The 12,051-nt window shown below is 39.6% G+C and overlaps 1 pseudogene; it reads right to left on the reverse strand.

The window, feature by feature from the left end:
* Nucleotides 1–10,788: 10,788 nt before the first annotated feature.
* Nucleotides 10,789–11,327, reverse strand: LOC102435131 (annotated as a pseudogene).
* Nucleotides 11,328–12,051: the final 724 nt, after the last annotated feature.

Genomic DNA, 12,051 nt, shown 5'->3' on the forward strand with positions numbered 1-12,051 from the left:
TGCAAATAGACCGAATGGCAGACCAACTGAACAACTGGTCGCTATGACGTGCGCTGACCACCAGGGGGCGTGCACGGAACGTGGTGGGCGTCGGCAGCAGGCATCAGAGTGAGAAACATGGTGGGTGTCAGCTGTGGGGGGATGGTGGAGCAGGTGAGCGGGGGTGCCAGACTAAGGCAGGGCGCTGGTCACTGTCATCTGGGCAAGCCTCTGGTGGTTACTGAAAATTCTTTGCTCCTGCGTGCTGCGGTCCTGCCCTGGCGCCAGCCCCAATTGCTCCACGCTGTCAATGGGTTCAAGCAGGGCCAGCACCCTCAGCGGCAGGAGCGGCAGCATTGGGAGCGGGGCTGCTGGCAGACAGGGGGCTGGGGATGGGCACTGTGACGGGAGGGGCTGGGCAGGGGTGTGGAGGATGAGCTGAGACCCGCCTCTGTGCCCACCACAGCCTCGTGGCCCACAGTTCCTTTCAAGGTGCACGAATTTATGCACGGGGCCCCTAGTCTATAATAATAAAAGTGTAATATGCTAATTAGACCAGACAGCCAATGACCTTCTGGATGACCTTCCAGACGAAGCTGGGGCTGCAAGGGCTGAGGCAAGCCGCCGTGGCTGCAAGGGCCGAGCCCCTTGCATGAATTTCATGCATCGGGCCTCTAGTTAGTAATATAAAAAAATAAGTATGATCATGGAATTTTATTTTTTGAATAAGTAATTTTAATTGAAATATAATATACCTACAATAAAGTGTACAAATAATAATTGTATAAGTTCAATTATCACAAAATGAACATATCTATGTAACCACTGCCCATGTCAAGAAATAAAGCATTTTCAGTGTCCCTTGAGTTTTCCTTCCCTCCCAGTTACTACCTTTTCTTCCTCCCCAAAGATAGCATCTTGACTTCTGAGAACATAAATTAATTTTCACTGTTTTTGAGCTTTGTTTAAGTAGAACCATATATGTATTCTTTTATATCTAGCTTCTTTTTTTAAAATATATTTTATTGATTTTTTACAGAGAGGAAGGGAGAGAGATAGAGAATTAGAAACATCGATCAGCTGCCTCCTTCACATCTCCTACTGGGAATGTGCCTGCAACCCAGGTACATGCCCTTGACCGGAATCGAATCTGGGACCCTTCAGTCCGCAGGCCGACGCTCTATCCAGTGAGCCAAACCGGTTTCGGCTATCTAGCTTCTTTTACACATGTCATATTTATGAGAATCATCACTGTCATGTAGTAGCGGTTGGTTCATTTTACTTCTGTATAATATTCAGTTGTGTGAAGTTATCTGTTGATGGATGTATGGGTATATGCATAGTAGTAGAAAATAATGCCAAAAGGTTTTCCAAAGTGTATATGCCTATTTGTACTGGCTCAGATCAAAGAATTTTAAACATTCCTTCATGGTTATTGAAATGAAATGATTTCCAATATGAAGTATTTGAACTTTCCTAGGAGAAAAATTATATATGGATACTGATTAAGCTTACTAATACTTATTTTTGAAAATGTCTTAATGCTACTCTTTAATAATTAGGACTCTGAAATTTCTCACTAACTATCATTTGATATACAGAAAAACAATGGATTTTTGGGGGCTGATTTTTGTTTCCCCAGAGAACTGAGAGTGGATGGGAAAAAGTAAAACTTTAAAATCATTGAACTGTTTTTTTTACTCCCTTGACTAAGCAGTATTCTAATAATAAACTTCTTTAGCTGTTGTAATGTTCTTGAATATATTGTACTTTCTGCTTTGGACAGAAACGAGATCAGTAATTATTTATTCCTATGATTTTTCTGTCCCTCCTTTATTTTTTCCTAATTCTCACTTAAAGTTTAAATTTTCATTTAAGGACCTTGCTTCTTTTTTAAATATATTTTATTGATTTTTTACAGAGAGGAAAGGAGAGGGATAGAGAGTTAGAAACATCGATGAGAGAGAAACATCGATCAGCTGCCTCCTGCACACTCCCCACTGGGGATGTGCCCGCAACCAAGGTACATGCCCTTGACCGGAATCGAACCTGGGACCCTTGAGTCTGCAGGCTGATGCTCTATCCACTGAGCCAAAACGGTTAGGGCCGGACCTTGCTTCTATGTGTTATTCATCACAATATATTAATCAAAAGCTGTTTCTCTGGGGGAAAAACAAACACCAAAAACTAACTTACTATAGAAATCTGAATGTCCTCAAAGGCTTTTTATCTACTAATGTCCTGATATATTTTTTCTTTTTAAAAAAAAAATGTTTTTATTTCAGAGAGAGGAAGAGAGAGGGAGAGAGAGAGAAGCATCAGTGATAATAATCATTGATTGGCTGACTCCCACATGCCCCCCATTGGGGATCAAGCCTGCAATCCGGGCATGTGCCCTGACCAGGAATTGAACCGAGACCTCCTAGTTCATGGGTCGACACTCAACCACTGAGCAACACTGGCCGGGCTTCTCTTCTGTTTTTATTCAATTCTAGAAAATAGACTTTCTCTAATTAATGCATTACAAAAATGCATGGGTCCTAGATGGTGATGGTTTGAGATGATGTGGAGAGAGGAACTAACTCCAAGTAGAAGATCAAAAGAATCAAATGAGGTCATAGATTTGAAAGTACTTGGTAAAATTTAAGGTATTATTGTCGTCACCATCATCATGATGAGGTGAATTTAGTTTTTTGTAAGAGGAGGAAGAATAAACATTCTAGGTACAGTAGAACTCTTTATAACAGTTGGACCTGTGCTGTTCTATAGAAATATGAGTCACAAATGTGAGTTATGTATGTAATTTTCTAGTAGTCACACTAAAAAAGTAAAAAGAAATAGGTGAAATTCATGTTAATGAATTTTATGTGATTCACTATATTCAGAGTAGTATTTCAACATGTAATCAATATAAAATGATTGAGATATTTAACATTTATTTATACTAAATCTTTAAAAGTCCACTGTGTATTTTATATTATAACATATCTCAGTTTAGGATAGTCACATTACCAGTGCCCATTAAGTTACAGGTTGCTATTGACTACCACAATGGACACCACAGTTTTGGGGCTTTCCATGATAGAATGGGAGAATGTTCCATGATTTACAGAGTAGATATGATTTAGTGATGCTTCTAGGAGTATTCCACTGTAATGTGTATTAATAGTGGGTGTTAGCCTATATTTGAGGTATAGGATTTTGAGTTTCAAAAATGAGAAAAAGAGAACTTGAACTTTACTACTGAAATTCATATTTTGAAACTTTTCCAACAGGACTATTTTACCAGACTGTAAATGATGACTTTTAAATCAGAAACCTATAGAAGGTCAGTATATTCTGAGGTAATTTGCATAGTAATGAGCAGCAGCAAGAGTCACATCTGATGGCCTAAAAAGATCTAATGAGAAGTAAAGACAGAACATTCAGAACAGCTGGTAGGTAAATAACAAAGGTATAATAACTGTGAAATTTTTATAAGGGCAAAACAATGAACACGACTGATTATATTTATAGACTAAATGTTTATGCACCCCCTCCCCCAAATTCATTTGTTGAGAGTTAATACCCAATGTTATGGTATTTGGATGTGGTACTTTTGGGAGATGATAAGGTCATGAAGGCAGAGCCCTCATGAATAGGATTAGTGCTCTTTTAAAAGAGACCACAAGAACTTCTTTGCACCTTCTACCGTGGGAGGGCACAACAAAAAGACAACTGTGTGTGAACTAGGAAGTGGGTTCTTATCAGACATTGAATCTGCCAGCACCTTGGTCTTGGACTTCCCAGCCTCCAAAACCATGAGGAATACATGTCTGTTGTTTAAGCCGCACAATCTATGGTATTCTTGTTAGTAACTTTAGGAAAATTGGATATCAAACAAAAGTTCCATAGAAGCAGATTTTCCCCCATAGAACAATGTTATAAATAATTTCTCCTTCACTAGGATAGTCTACCTAATCCTATTTGAACTGTATTATAGTAGAAATGTTTATTATTGGCACTAATAAATACTGTTGTAATACTAAAAGTAAAAGAAGAGAATTTGTATTTTATTTAGAGTACTTTTGAAAAATTATGTAGAACTAGAGGCCCGGTGCATGACATTCATGCACTGTGGGGGGAGGGGGGTCCCTCAGCCTGTCCTGCACCCTCTCGCAGTCCAGGACCCCTCGGGGGATGTCTGCCTCCTGGCTTAAGCCTAATTGCCCTGGGGATTGGGCCTAAGCCGTCAGTCAGACATCCCTCTCGCAATCTGGGGCTCTCGCAGTCCAGGACCCCTCACTCCTTACTGCCCATCTGCAGTGGAGGCGGGAGAGGCTCCCGCCACTGCCACTGCGCTTGCCAGCCATCAGCCTAGCTTCTGGCTGAGCAGCGCTCCCCGTGTGGGAGCGCACTGAACCACCAGGGGGCAGCTCCTGCATTGAGCGCCTGCCCCCTGGTGGTCAGTGTGCATCATAGCGACCGGTTGTTCCGCTGTTCAGTCGATTTGCATATTAGGGTTTTATTATATAGGACTAGAGGCCTGGTGCATGAAATTCGTGCACGGGGGGCGGGGGGTCTCCTCAGCTCAGCCTGCACCCTCTCCAATCCAGGAACCCTCGGGGGATGTCCGACTAAACCGGCAGTCAGACATCCCTCTTAGAATCTGGGACCACTGGCTCCTAACTGCTCAGCTGCCTGCCTGCCTGATCGCCCCTAATTGCCCCCCCTTGCCAGCCTGGTCACCCCTTACTGTCCCCCCTGCCAGCCTGGTCGCTCCCAACTGCCCCCTCCCCCGCCAGCCTGGTTGCCCCTCACTGCCCCCCATGCCAGCCTGGTCGCCCCTAACTGCCTCCCCCGCCAGCCTGGTCGCCCCTCACTGCCCCTCCCCCCCCCGCCAGCCTGGTCGCCCCATGCAGCCTGCTGCTCGGTTGTTTGGTCGCCCCTCACTAACCCTCCTGCCGGCCTGGTTGCCCCACGCAGCCTGCTGCTCGGTCATTTGGTCGCCCCTCACTAACCCCCTTGCCGGCCTGGTCGCCCACGCAGCCTGCTGCTCAGTTGTTTGGTCGCCCCTCACTAACTCCCCTGCTGGCCTGGTCGCCCCACTCAGCCTGTTCGGTCGTCTGTTCGCTTGCGATGGTTGCTTAGGCTTTTATATATATAGATTCTTTAAAAGATGAGGAAGGAGGTAGATGGAGACATGGCTGTTTTTAAGGACTAAAATGGTTAGTGACAGAGGTTAGTTTTTCTAGCTTTTTATTATGGAAATGTAAACATATACACAAATAGACAGGTAGTGAGTGTGGATAAAATGTGCTTATTAGGGAAGAAGTTGTTGGCAAAGAAAAAGTAAATCAAAGTTTCCTCCATTAGGTGACAGTAGTGGCTTAAAATGATTTAGAAGCTATTTCATTTGAGTTCTGGAGGAGTGGAAGGACCTGGAGGTAGTATGCAGTTGTTGCAATGTAGACTGCTTTGATTCATGGACTGAGTAAATAGACACATGGCTAAATGTTTTGCAGACAAGTGATTAGATCAGCCGTGGGCAAACTACGGCCTGCGGGCCTGATAGTTTCTTTTATCTATGATTATCATTAACTGTAGATATTTTGCTTAGTTCTTATTTAGTTTCAAACTTACATTCTGGAGGAGTGGAAGGACCTGGAGGTAGTATGCAGTTGTTGCAATGTAGACTGCTTTGATTCATTGTGGCCCTGAATCAAAAAGTTTGCCCACCCCTGGATTAGATTCTGGAAGTAGGCAGTATAGAATTACTGGGTTTGATAGTTTCTTTTATCTATGATTATCATTAACTGTAGATATTTTGCTTAGTTCTTGTTTAGTTTCAAACTTACATGAATTTTGTATTTTGTATGATTTTTAGAGAATTACTGGCTATTGAGAAAACTTATAATACAGTTTTATGAATAAAGTATGATTTCCCTAAGAAAGTTTATTCTAAATGTATTATCCATATTACATAAATTTGTTTGTTTATATTGTAAAGTAAATGATTTATGTAATGTAAAATAGAGAACCATTTGTCTATATTTTCAAATTTAAAAAACCAATTATGTAAAAGATTTTGATAATCAAATGCTTTATATATTACTGCTTAAATTTTTTTTCTTTCTTTCCTGTATTAGCTGAGGTTGTAAATGATTGCAAACGTTTTTACTGGTATTTTTGGTCACTTTGCAGAAAACTTCTTAGGCATATTTTTTTGGTGAGGTTTATCAGAATAAAGCAATGTGGTATGTAAAAAAAAACCTAAATCAGAAGTCAGAAAGCCTAGGGTCATTGTGGCTCTGTCAGTTATTACTGGGTATCCTTGGACAAATTGCTGGTTTTTCTGTATCTCAGTTTTTCCATTTTTAAAATGAGAGTTTTGGACTAGATGATTTCTAAAATCCTTTAAGGTGGTAATATGATATAGTGGAAAGAACATTGTTTTTAGAATCATATACATCTGGTTTTCATTCATCTAACAAGCATTTATTGAGAGCTATATTATGCCAGTTACTGGAAATATTAATTAGGAACATAAATAAGTTATTAGTCTCTATGTAGCTTATGTTCTATTTTGGTAGACAACCAAAATACATAAAACAATTACAAAATGTAGTAAGTGCCATAGGAAATAAACAAGGGATACTCGACAATGTGGTTTGGGACTGTCTCTCTAAGGTAGTGAGTAAGTCGGGATGAGGAACCAGCCAGGTAATTAAGGGGAAGGGTTTTAGGTTGGGGAACAGCATCTGAAAAGACCTTAAAGCTGGAAAAAGCTTAGTGTATTCTGGGTGCTAAAAGAAGACCAGTGTGAATTAGAGTGTAGTGAAAAGAGGAGGGGAGAGTGGCATGAGATAAGGTTGGAAAGGTCAGGCAAAGTTTTGTAGATCATGATACAGATTTTGGATTTTATCCTAAGTGCGATGATAAAGCACTCAAGATTTTTTAGCAGAAGAGTGATTGAGCTGATGTTTTAAAGAAACCCACTGTTATTATAATACTAGAGGCCCAATGCACGAAATTTGTGCAAGAGGCTTGGCCCCCCGCCGCGGCAGCTTCGACCGGAAGGTAGTCTGGTCTAATTAGCATATTACACTTTTATTATTATACACGGAGAATGGGTTAGAGGGGGTTTAGGAGTGGAAGTGAAGCTGTTGCATAGTCCAGGTGAGAAATAATGAGGACCTGAGTTAAGTGGTAGTGGTGGAGATGGAGAGATGTGGAGCAATTTCTATCTACTCAGAAGGGGGAAGTGGACAGATTTTGGTGGGTATCATGATTTGATTTTTTTATTTCTTTGGGAATAAGAGAAGACAGTTAGATATTCAAATCTGAAATTCAGATAAGTCAGGGCTAGAGATACATATTTGGGGACCATTAACATAAGAATGGTGTTTAAATCCATGGGCATTAGAGAAGTTGCAAAGGACTCTGATCTGAGTCTGAGGAACCTAGAATTTACAAGTTAGGTAGAAGAATTAGATTTACGCAGTGGAAGCTAAGAGGTAGTGGCTAGTGAGGATGCAATGAATCAGTAGAGTATGATATTTTGAGGCCAATAGGTCAGTGCTTCAAGAAGGAGAAACTGAACTTACATATGTAAGGTACATGGATTTCTTGGAAAAAATCTGAATTTCCTGCTGAAAGTCTTGACATAGTCAAGCATAAGATCGATGAGTTCCAAGATAGGGCTCTGTGCCTTAAGCATACATGTGTAACTTACATTGGTATGATGCTTTCAAAGGAAACATACTGTATTTGGTAAATTACTTACCTGCCCCCTCCAAACTATGAAGTTGCTTTATGGTAGCTTTAACATTCTACTGTGTAACTGGTATCACAGGTTGCTGTTGTATATACCTTGGTCCCAGAGCAATAGCATGTGCAAACTGAAAAGCAACCTAAAAGACTTCGTACTGTGAATATTACAAACTGAAACTTAATTTTATTTCTCTTTATTTCCTTTTTGTGTTGATATTAGATTCAGTATCTATTTTAGTAGCCCATCCAATGATGGGGTGTATAGGCATCCTGAAACCTGAAAAAATGATTGAGGTGAACTCAGGGGAAATTTTTACTATGCTGAAAGTAATTCTGTGTGGCTTATTTCAATTTATATACCTTTTCTTCAGAATTACTGTAAAGGTTTTCTATTTCACTCATTACAGCACAGTGTTTTTCACATTTGAATAGACTGCATCAACATGAATTCTTTATAAGGACCTTAAAAACAAACTTTGCCAAGTCTCAGAATACAGAAGTGAATTCACATCCCAATTCTCAGCTGCCTCATGAATAAAGGAGAGCCTGTGCCTGACACTTTGAAGCTGTAGCTGTTAAACCATACAGAATATTTACCTCAATAAATCATTATAAGAAACTAAGGTACAATTATACCCACAGAGAAAAAGAATTCAAAACACTGATTTATGTGTTTCCGTGCCTATTCCCTTTCCCACTATGTTTTGAATTTTATGCGTGTTTGTCATCTTTGGCTGCTCCTATGTATCTTTAAACTAATGGGTTCTGATTTTTTTTTAACATTCCTCATTAAGTTTGTTATTTTTCTTAGACACACAGACATGATTTGCATAGTGTACAAAGTTTTACATTTAAAATTAACTATATCTCATTTCTGAGGGCCGAAACAAAAAATGGAAAAAGTGACTTAGTTTAAGTAAAACACTGATTTTGTTTAACTTGTAAGCATTTAAGCTGAAATTCCATATTAAGTATTTCAATTGGCATTTATTTTGGAGTACTAGTAAAGAATAAAGAACTGGGATATTAACAGGAAGTAGAATATGGCCTTTAAGAATCACCTTTTATTATTTTGCTTATTTAAAGTGATAATAGTATTATGGAAAAGTACATTTGTTCACCGATGTGTATTTTGTCTTTCTGAAAGTAAAAAAATCCAAAAGCAAACATAAACCAGTAACATGAAGAAAGGAACAACATGTAAACTTGACCAAGAGTAGATGTACAGATAGGAGAATTTTTGCCTGGAATAATTTCTTATGGTCATCCAAGTGTACTAGGAAAAAAATGGTTTTCTAATAATATGCTATAAAGTGAAAGAATATAAAGTATTTTAAAACAGCTAAAATATCATCAAGGATAAAAATCTTTTACTTCACTGGTTTAATTTAATTCTTATAATTTTAGAAAAACAAAGTACATATTAAACCTAAGCCTTATCTATAGAAATCAGGGACTGAATTTAAGTTGATTGAAATGATGTGATCAGTTTGGATCTTAGAGTTGTACTCTTAAACAATGTAATGTTATCTACATTGTATTAAATATTATAAGTAATCTAGAGATGGTTTAAGGTATATGGGAGGATGTGTGTAGGTTATATGAAAATGTTACACCATCTTATTTAAGGGACTTGCACAACTATGGAGTTTAGTATCCATAGGGGTCCTGGAACCAATCCCCATAGATAGCAAGAAATGACTATATTAAGCTCCTTTGATTTAACACTCTAAAGGGGTGAATTGTATGGTATGTGAATTATATCTCAATACAACTATTATATAAATGCTTTCAAGGCACTCTATGAGAGCTCTGGAAAGATATAGATAGAAGGAGTGAGGAAAGGGGAATCAGAGATTTTGAGGATAGGGAAGGTGTAATGAAGAAACCATGGGTTGTCAGGTGGCAGTTAAATGGGACAAGTTGGGAGTGTTTAAAAAGGATATTTTCTTTCTTACTTTTGAATAAGAAATTTCTGGGAATGAGGGAGACAAGTAGTTAAGACTGGCAGTAAGAAAACAGGTGCTTACAGGAAGAGTGAAAAGTCTATAGGTAAATTTCACTTTAGCATAGTCCTCCGTGTGGGTGAATGAAAGAAAGTGGGAGTGAGAGTTAAAAACTAGGGAATAAACAGAAGAAAACAATTGGATGTTGGAGGTGGTTAAGGGAAAAGGAAAATAAGTAAGAGAGTTAACTAGATGAGAAGGACAGGGATTGAAGGGGTAGGAGGGGAAGTGAGAGAAAGTGATGTTAATGGCCTATTCTTTTGCTTTCAGTTGTTCAGGCATTCGTGGTTCCTTTTCTGGTTCTTTATCTTCCTTCAGCAACCCCATCCCATCAGGCACCCAGTCCTTTCCTATTAGTTACCCTGATATCTGATCCACTCATTTACTCTAAGAAGTTAGGAATGGTAGGCTATTCTCCTTTCAAGATTTTTTATTTTTGAAAAGGACTATAAGAAGAAGGCACTGTTTAACACAAAGCTATTAATGATGGAACTTAGATATCTGATTAGAAAGTTTGACTTTTTTCTTTAAGAGGTAGAAGGGTATGTTCTTTTCATATTATATAGGGAGCTGCCTATTTCTTTATGAGCATGAGCAGAAGGAATGGAAGATTAGATGATCTCTAGCTTCATGTCAAATAGATTTTTTTTCTATTAAGTAATTTTTTTTCAAATGTCAGTTTGATTTTTCGTTTCCTTCTTTTAAAAAATATTTTTATTGATTTACAAAGACAAAGGTAGAGACATCAATGCCTTCAGCTTGCCCCCCACACTGGGGATCGAGCCCACAACCTGGGCATGTCCCCTGACTGGGAATTGAACCCTGACCTCCTGGTTCATAAGTCGATGTTCAACCACTGAGCAACACCAGCAGGGCTTAAGTAATGTTTTTAAAGCTGCCAAGAGAGTGAGTATTATTTTTTCCAAAAGCTTTATTGTTTCACTTGGTCCAATGCATGGGAGAGGGCTTCAGGGTGGTTAAAAGAATGGCTAGTAGTTTCAGGAAGAGGCTCAGGTAAAAGCCAGACACCAGGGGAATGCAGAGGGGCCTCTCAAAGGCCTCTGGACTCCAAAGGCTCCTTGTTATGCTTCAGGGTGAGCCTTTCAAAGAGATACTCGCCCAACCCAGCTTGGGGGCCGGCCAGCCTATGGAGGTTAGTCAGGTAGTTGCCTGTCGTCTTCATGAGTTTCACCTGCTCATCCAGGAAGTGTTTCTCCAGGAAGTCACAGAGATGAGGGTCTGGGCGGGTAGAACCCAGGGCATGCAGCTCCAAAAGGGTCTGGTTCAGGTACCACTCCAAGGCCAGGGCAGCTTCCATGGCGTCCTGAGTTTTGCCCCACCCACTCATCTTGGGAAGGCTTCAGCACATCCTGGAAGAGAAGGCGGCCACCGCGCTCGTTTTGCAACTTCAAGAGATGCTCAGTGCCCTCAAGCTTCTTCTCCGCCAACTCAGGGAAGAAGTGGCCCTTGCCCTCCAGAGCCACATCATCAGTTGAAATAGAAGCCCAGAGAGAGGTAGGTGTAGGAGGCCCACAGATGCAGGTTGGCCAGGCGGTTGACCACAGCCTCCACCTCAGTGAAATAATTCATGGTTGTTCGGCAATAAGGAGTTAAGGCAGAACAAAAAACCTGTGTGTTGGCTGGTCCTGGAGGTGGTTCTGAAGGTGGTGACTGGATAAGATGCAGGAGAGTGGCTGAGACTGGAAAAAGGGGCATCTCTGGGTCTGTTCCATCCAAACACTGTTGAAGCAAGAGACAGATCCAGGACCACCGAGGGCACTGCCTATTTGAATATTCTTGAAAAATTTAAAAAAATTTTTTACCTTCCCCCAAATTCCATATCACTTTGCACCTTAGAAGAGTTGAACCCTGAACTATGTTTCATAAAGTCCACCTTTAAATTTGGGAAAATCCAGTCTAGATTTGTTAACCGATGAACTGTGAATTTGGATATTTTGTAGAATACTTAAGTTTTAAATATAATGTTCTATTCCTTCTTCTTACCTGTGTAATTAGGGCACTTCACTAGACTTTATTCTTTCAACAAGTTATTTATCAAATACCTTCTGTTTTGCCAAGTCCTGTGCTGAAGAGTAGGGCCCATATCATATATATTACAGTACTTTGAAAATTGTAGGTTTCTATGTACTTACAGAAAGGAAACTCATTGTAATTCTTGAAACAAAGTAAATTATTTTCTTATTTATTTATTTATTTATTTATTTTTAACTGTCCAATTATTATAAATGTTTCTTTTTTATTTATTTTTTATTGCTTAAAGTATTACAAAGGGTATTACATATGTGTCCTTTTT

The sequence above is a fragment of the Myotis lucifugus genome, unplaced genomic scaffold (genome assembly GCF_000147115.1).
Source record: "Myotis lucifugus unplaced genomic scaffold, Myoluc2.0 scaffold_124, whole genome shotgun sequence".
NCBI classification, from domain to species: Eukaryota; Metazoa; Chordata; class Mammalia; order Chiroptera; family Vespertilionidae; genus Myotis; species Myotis lucifugus.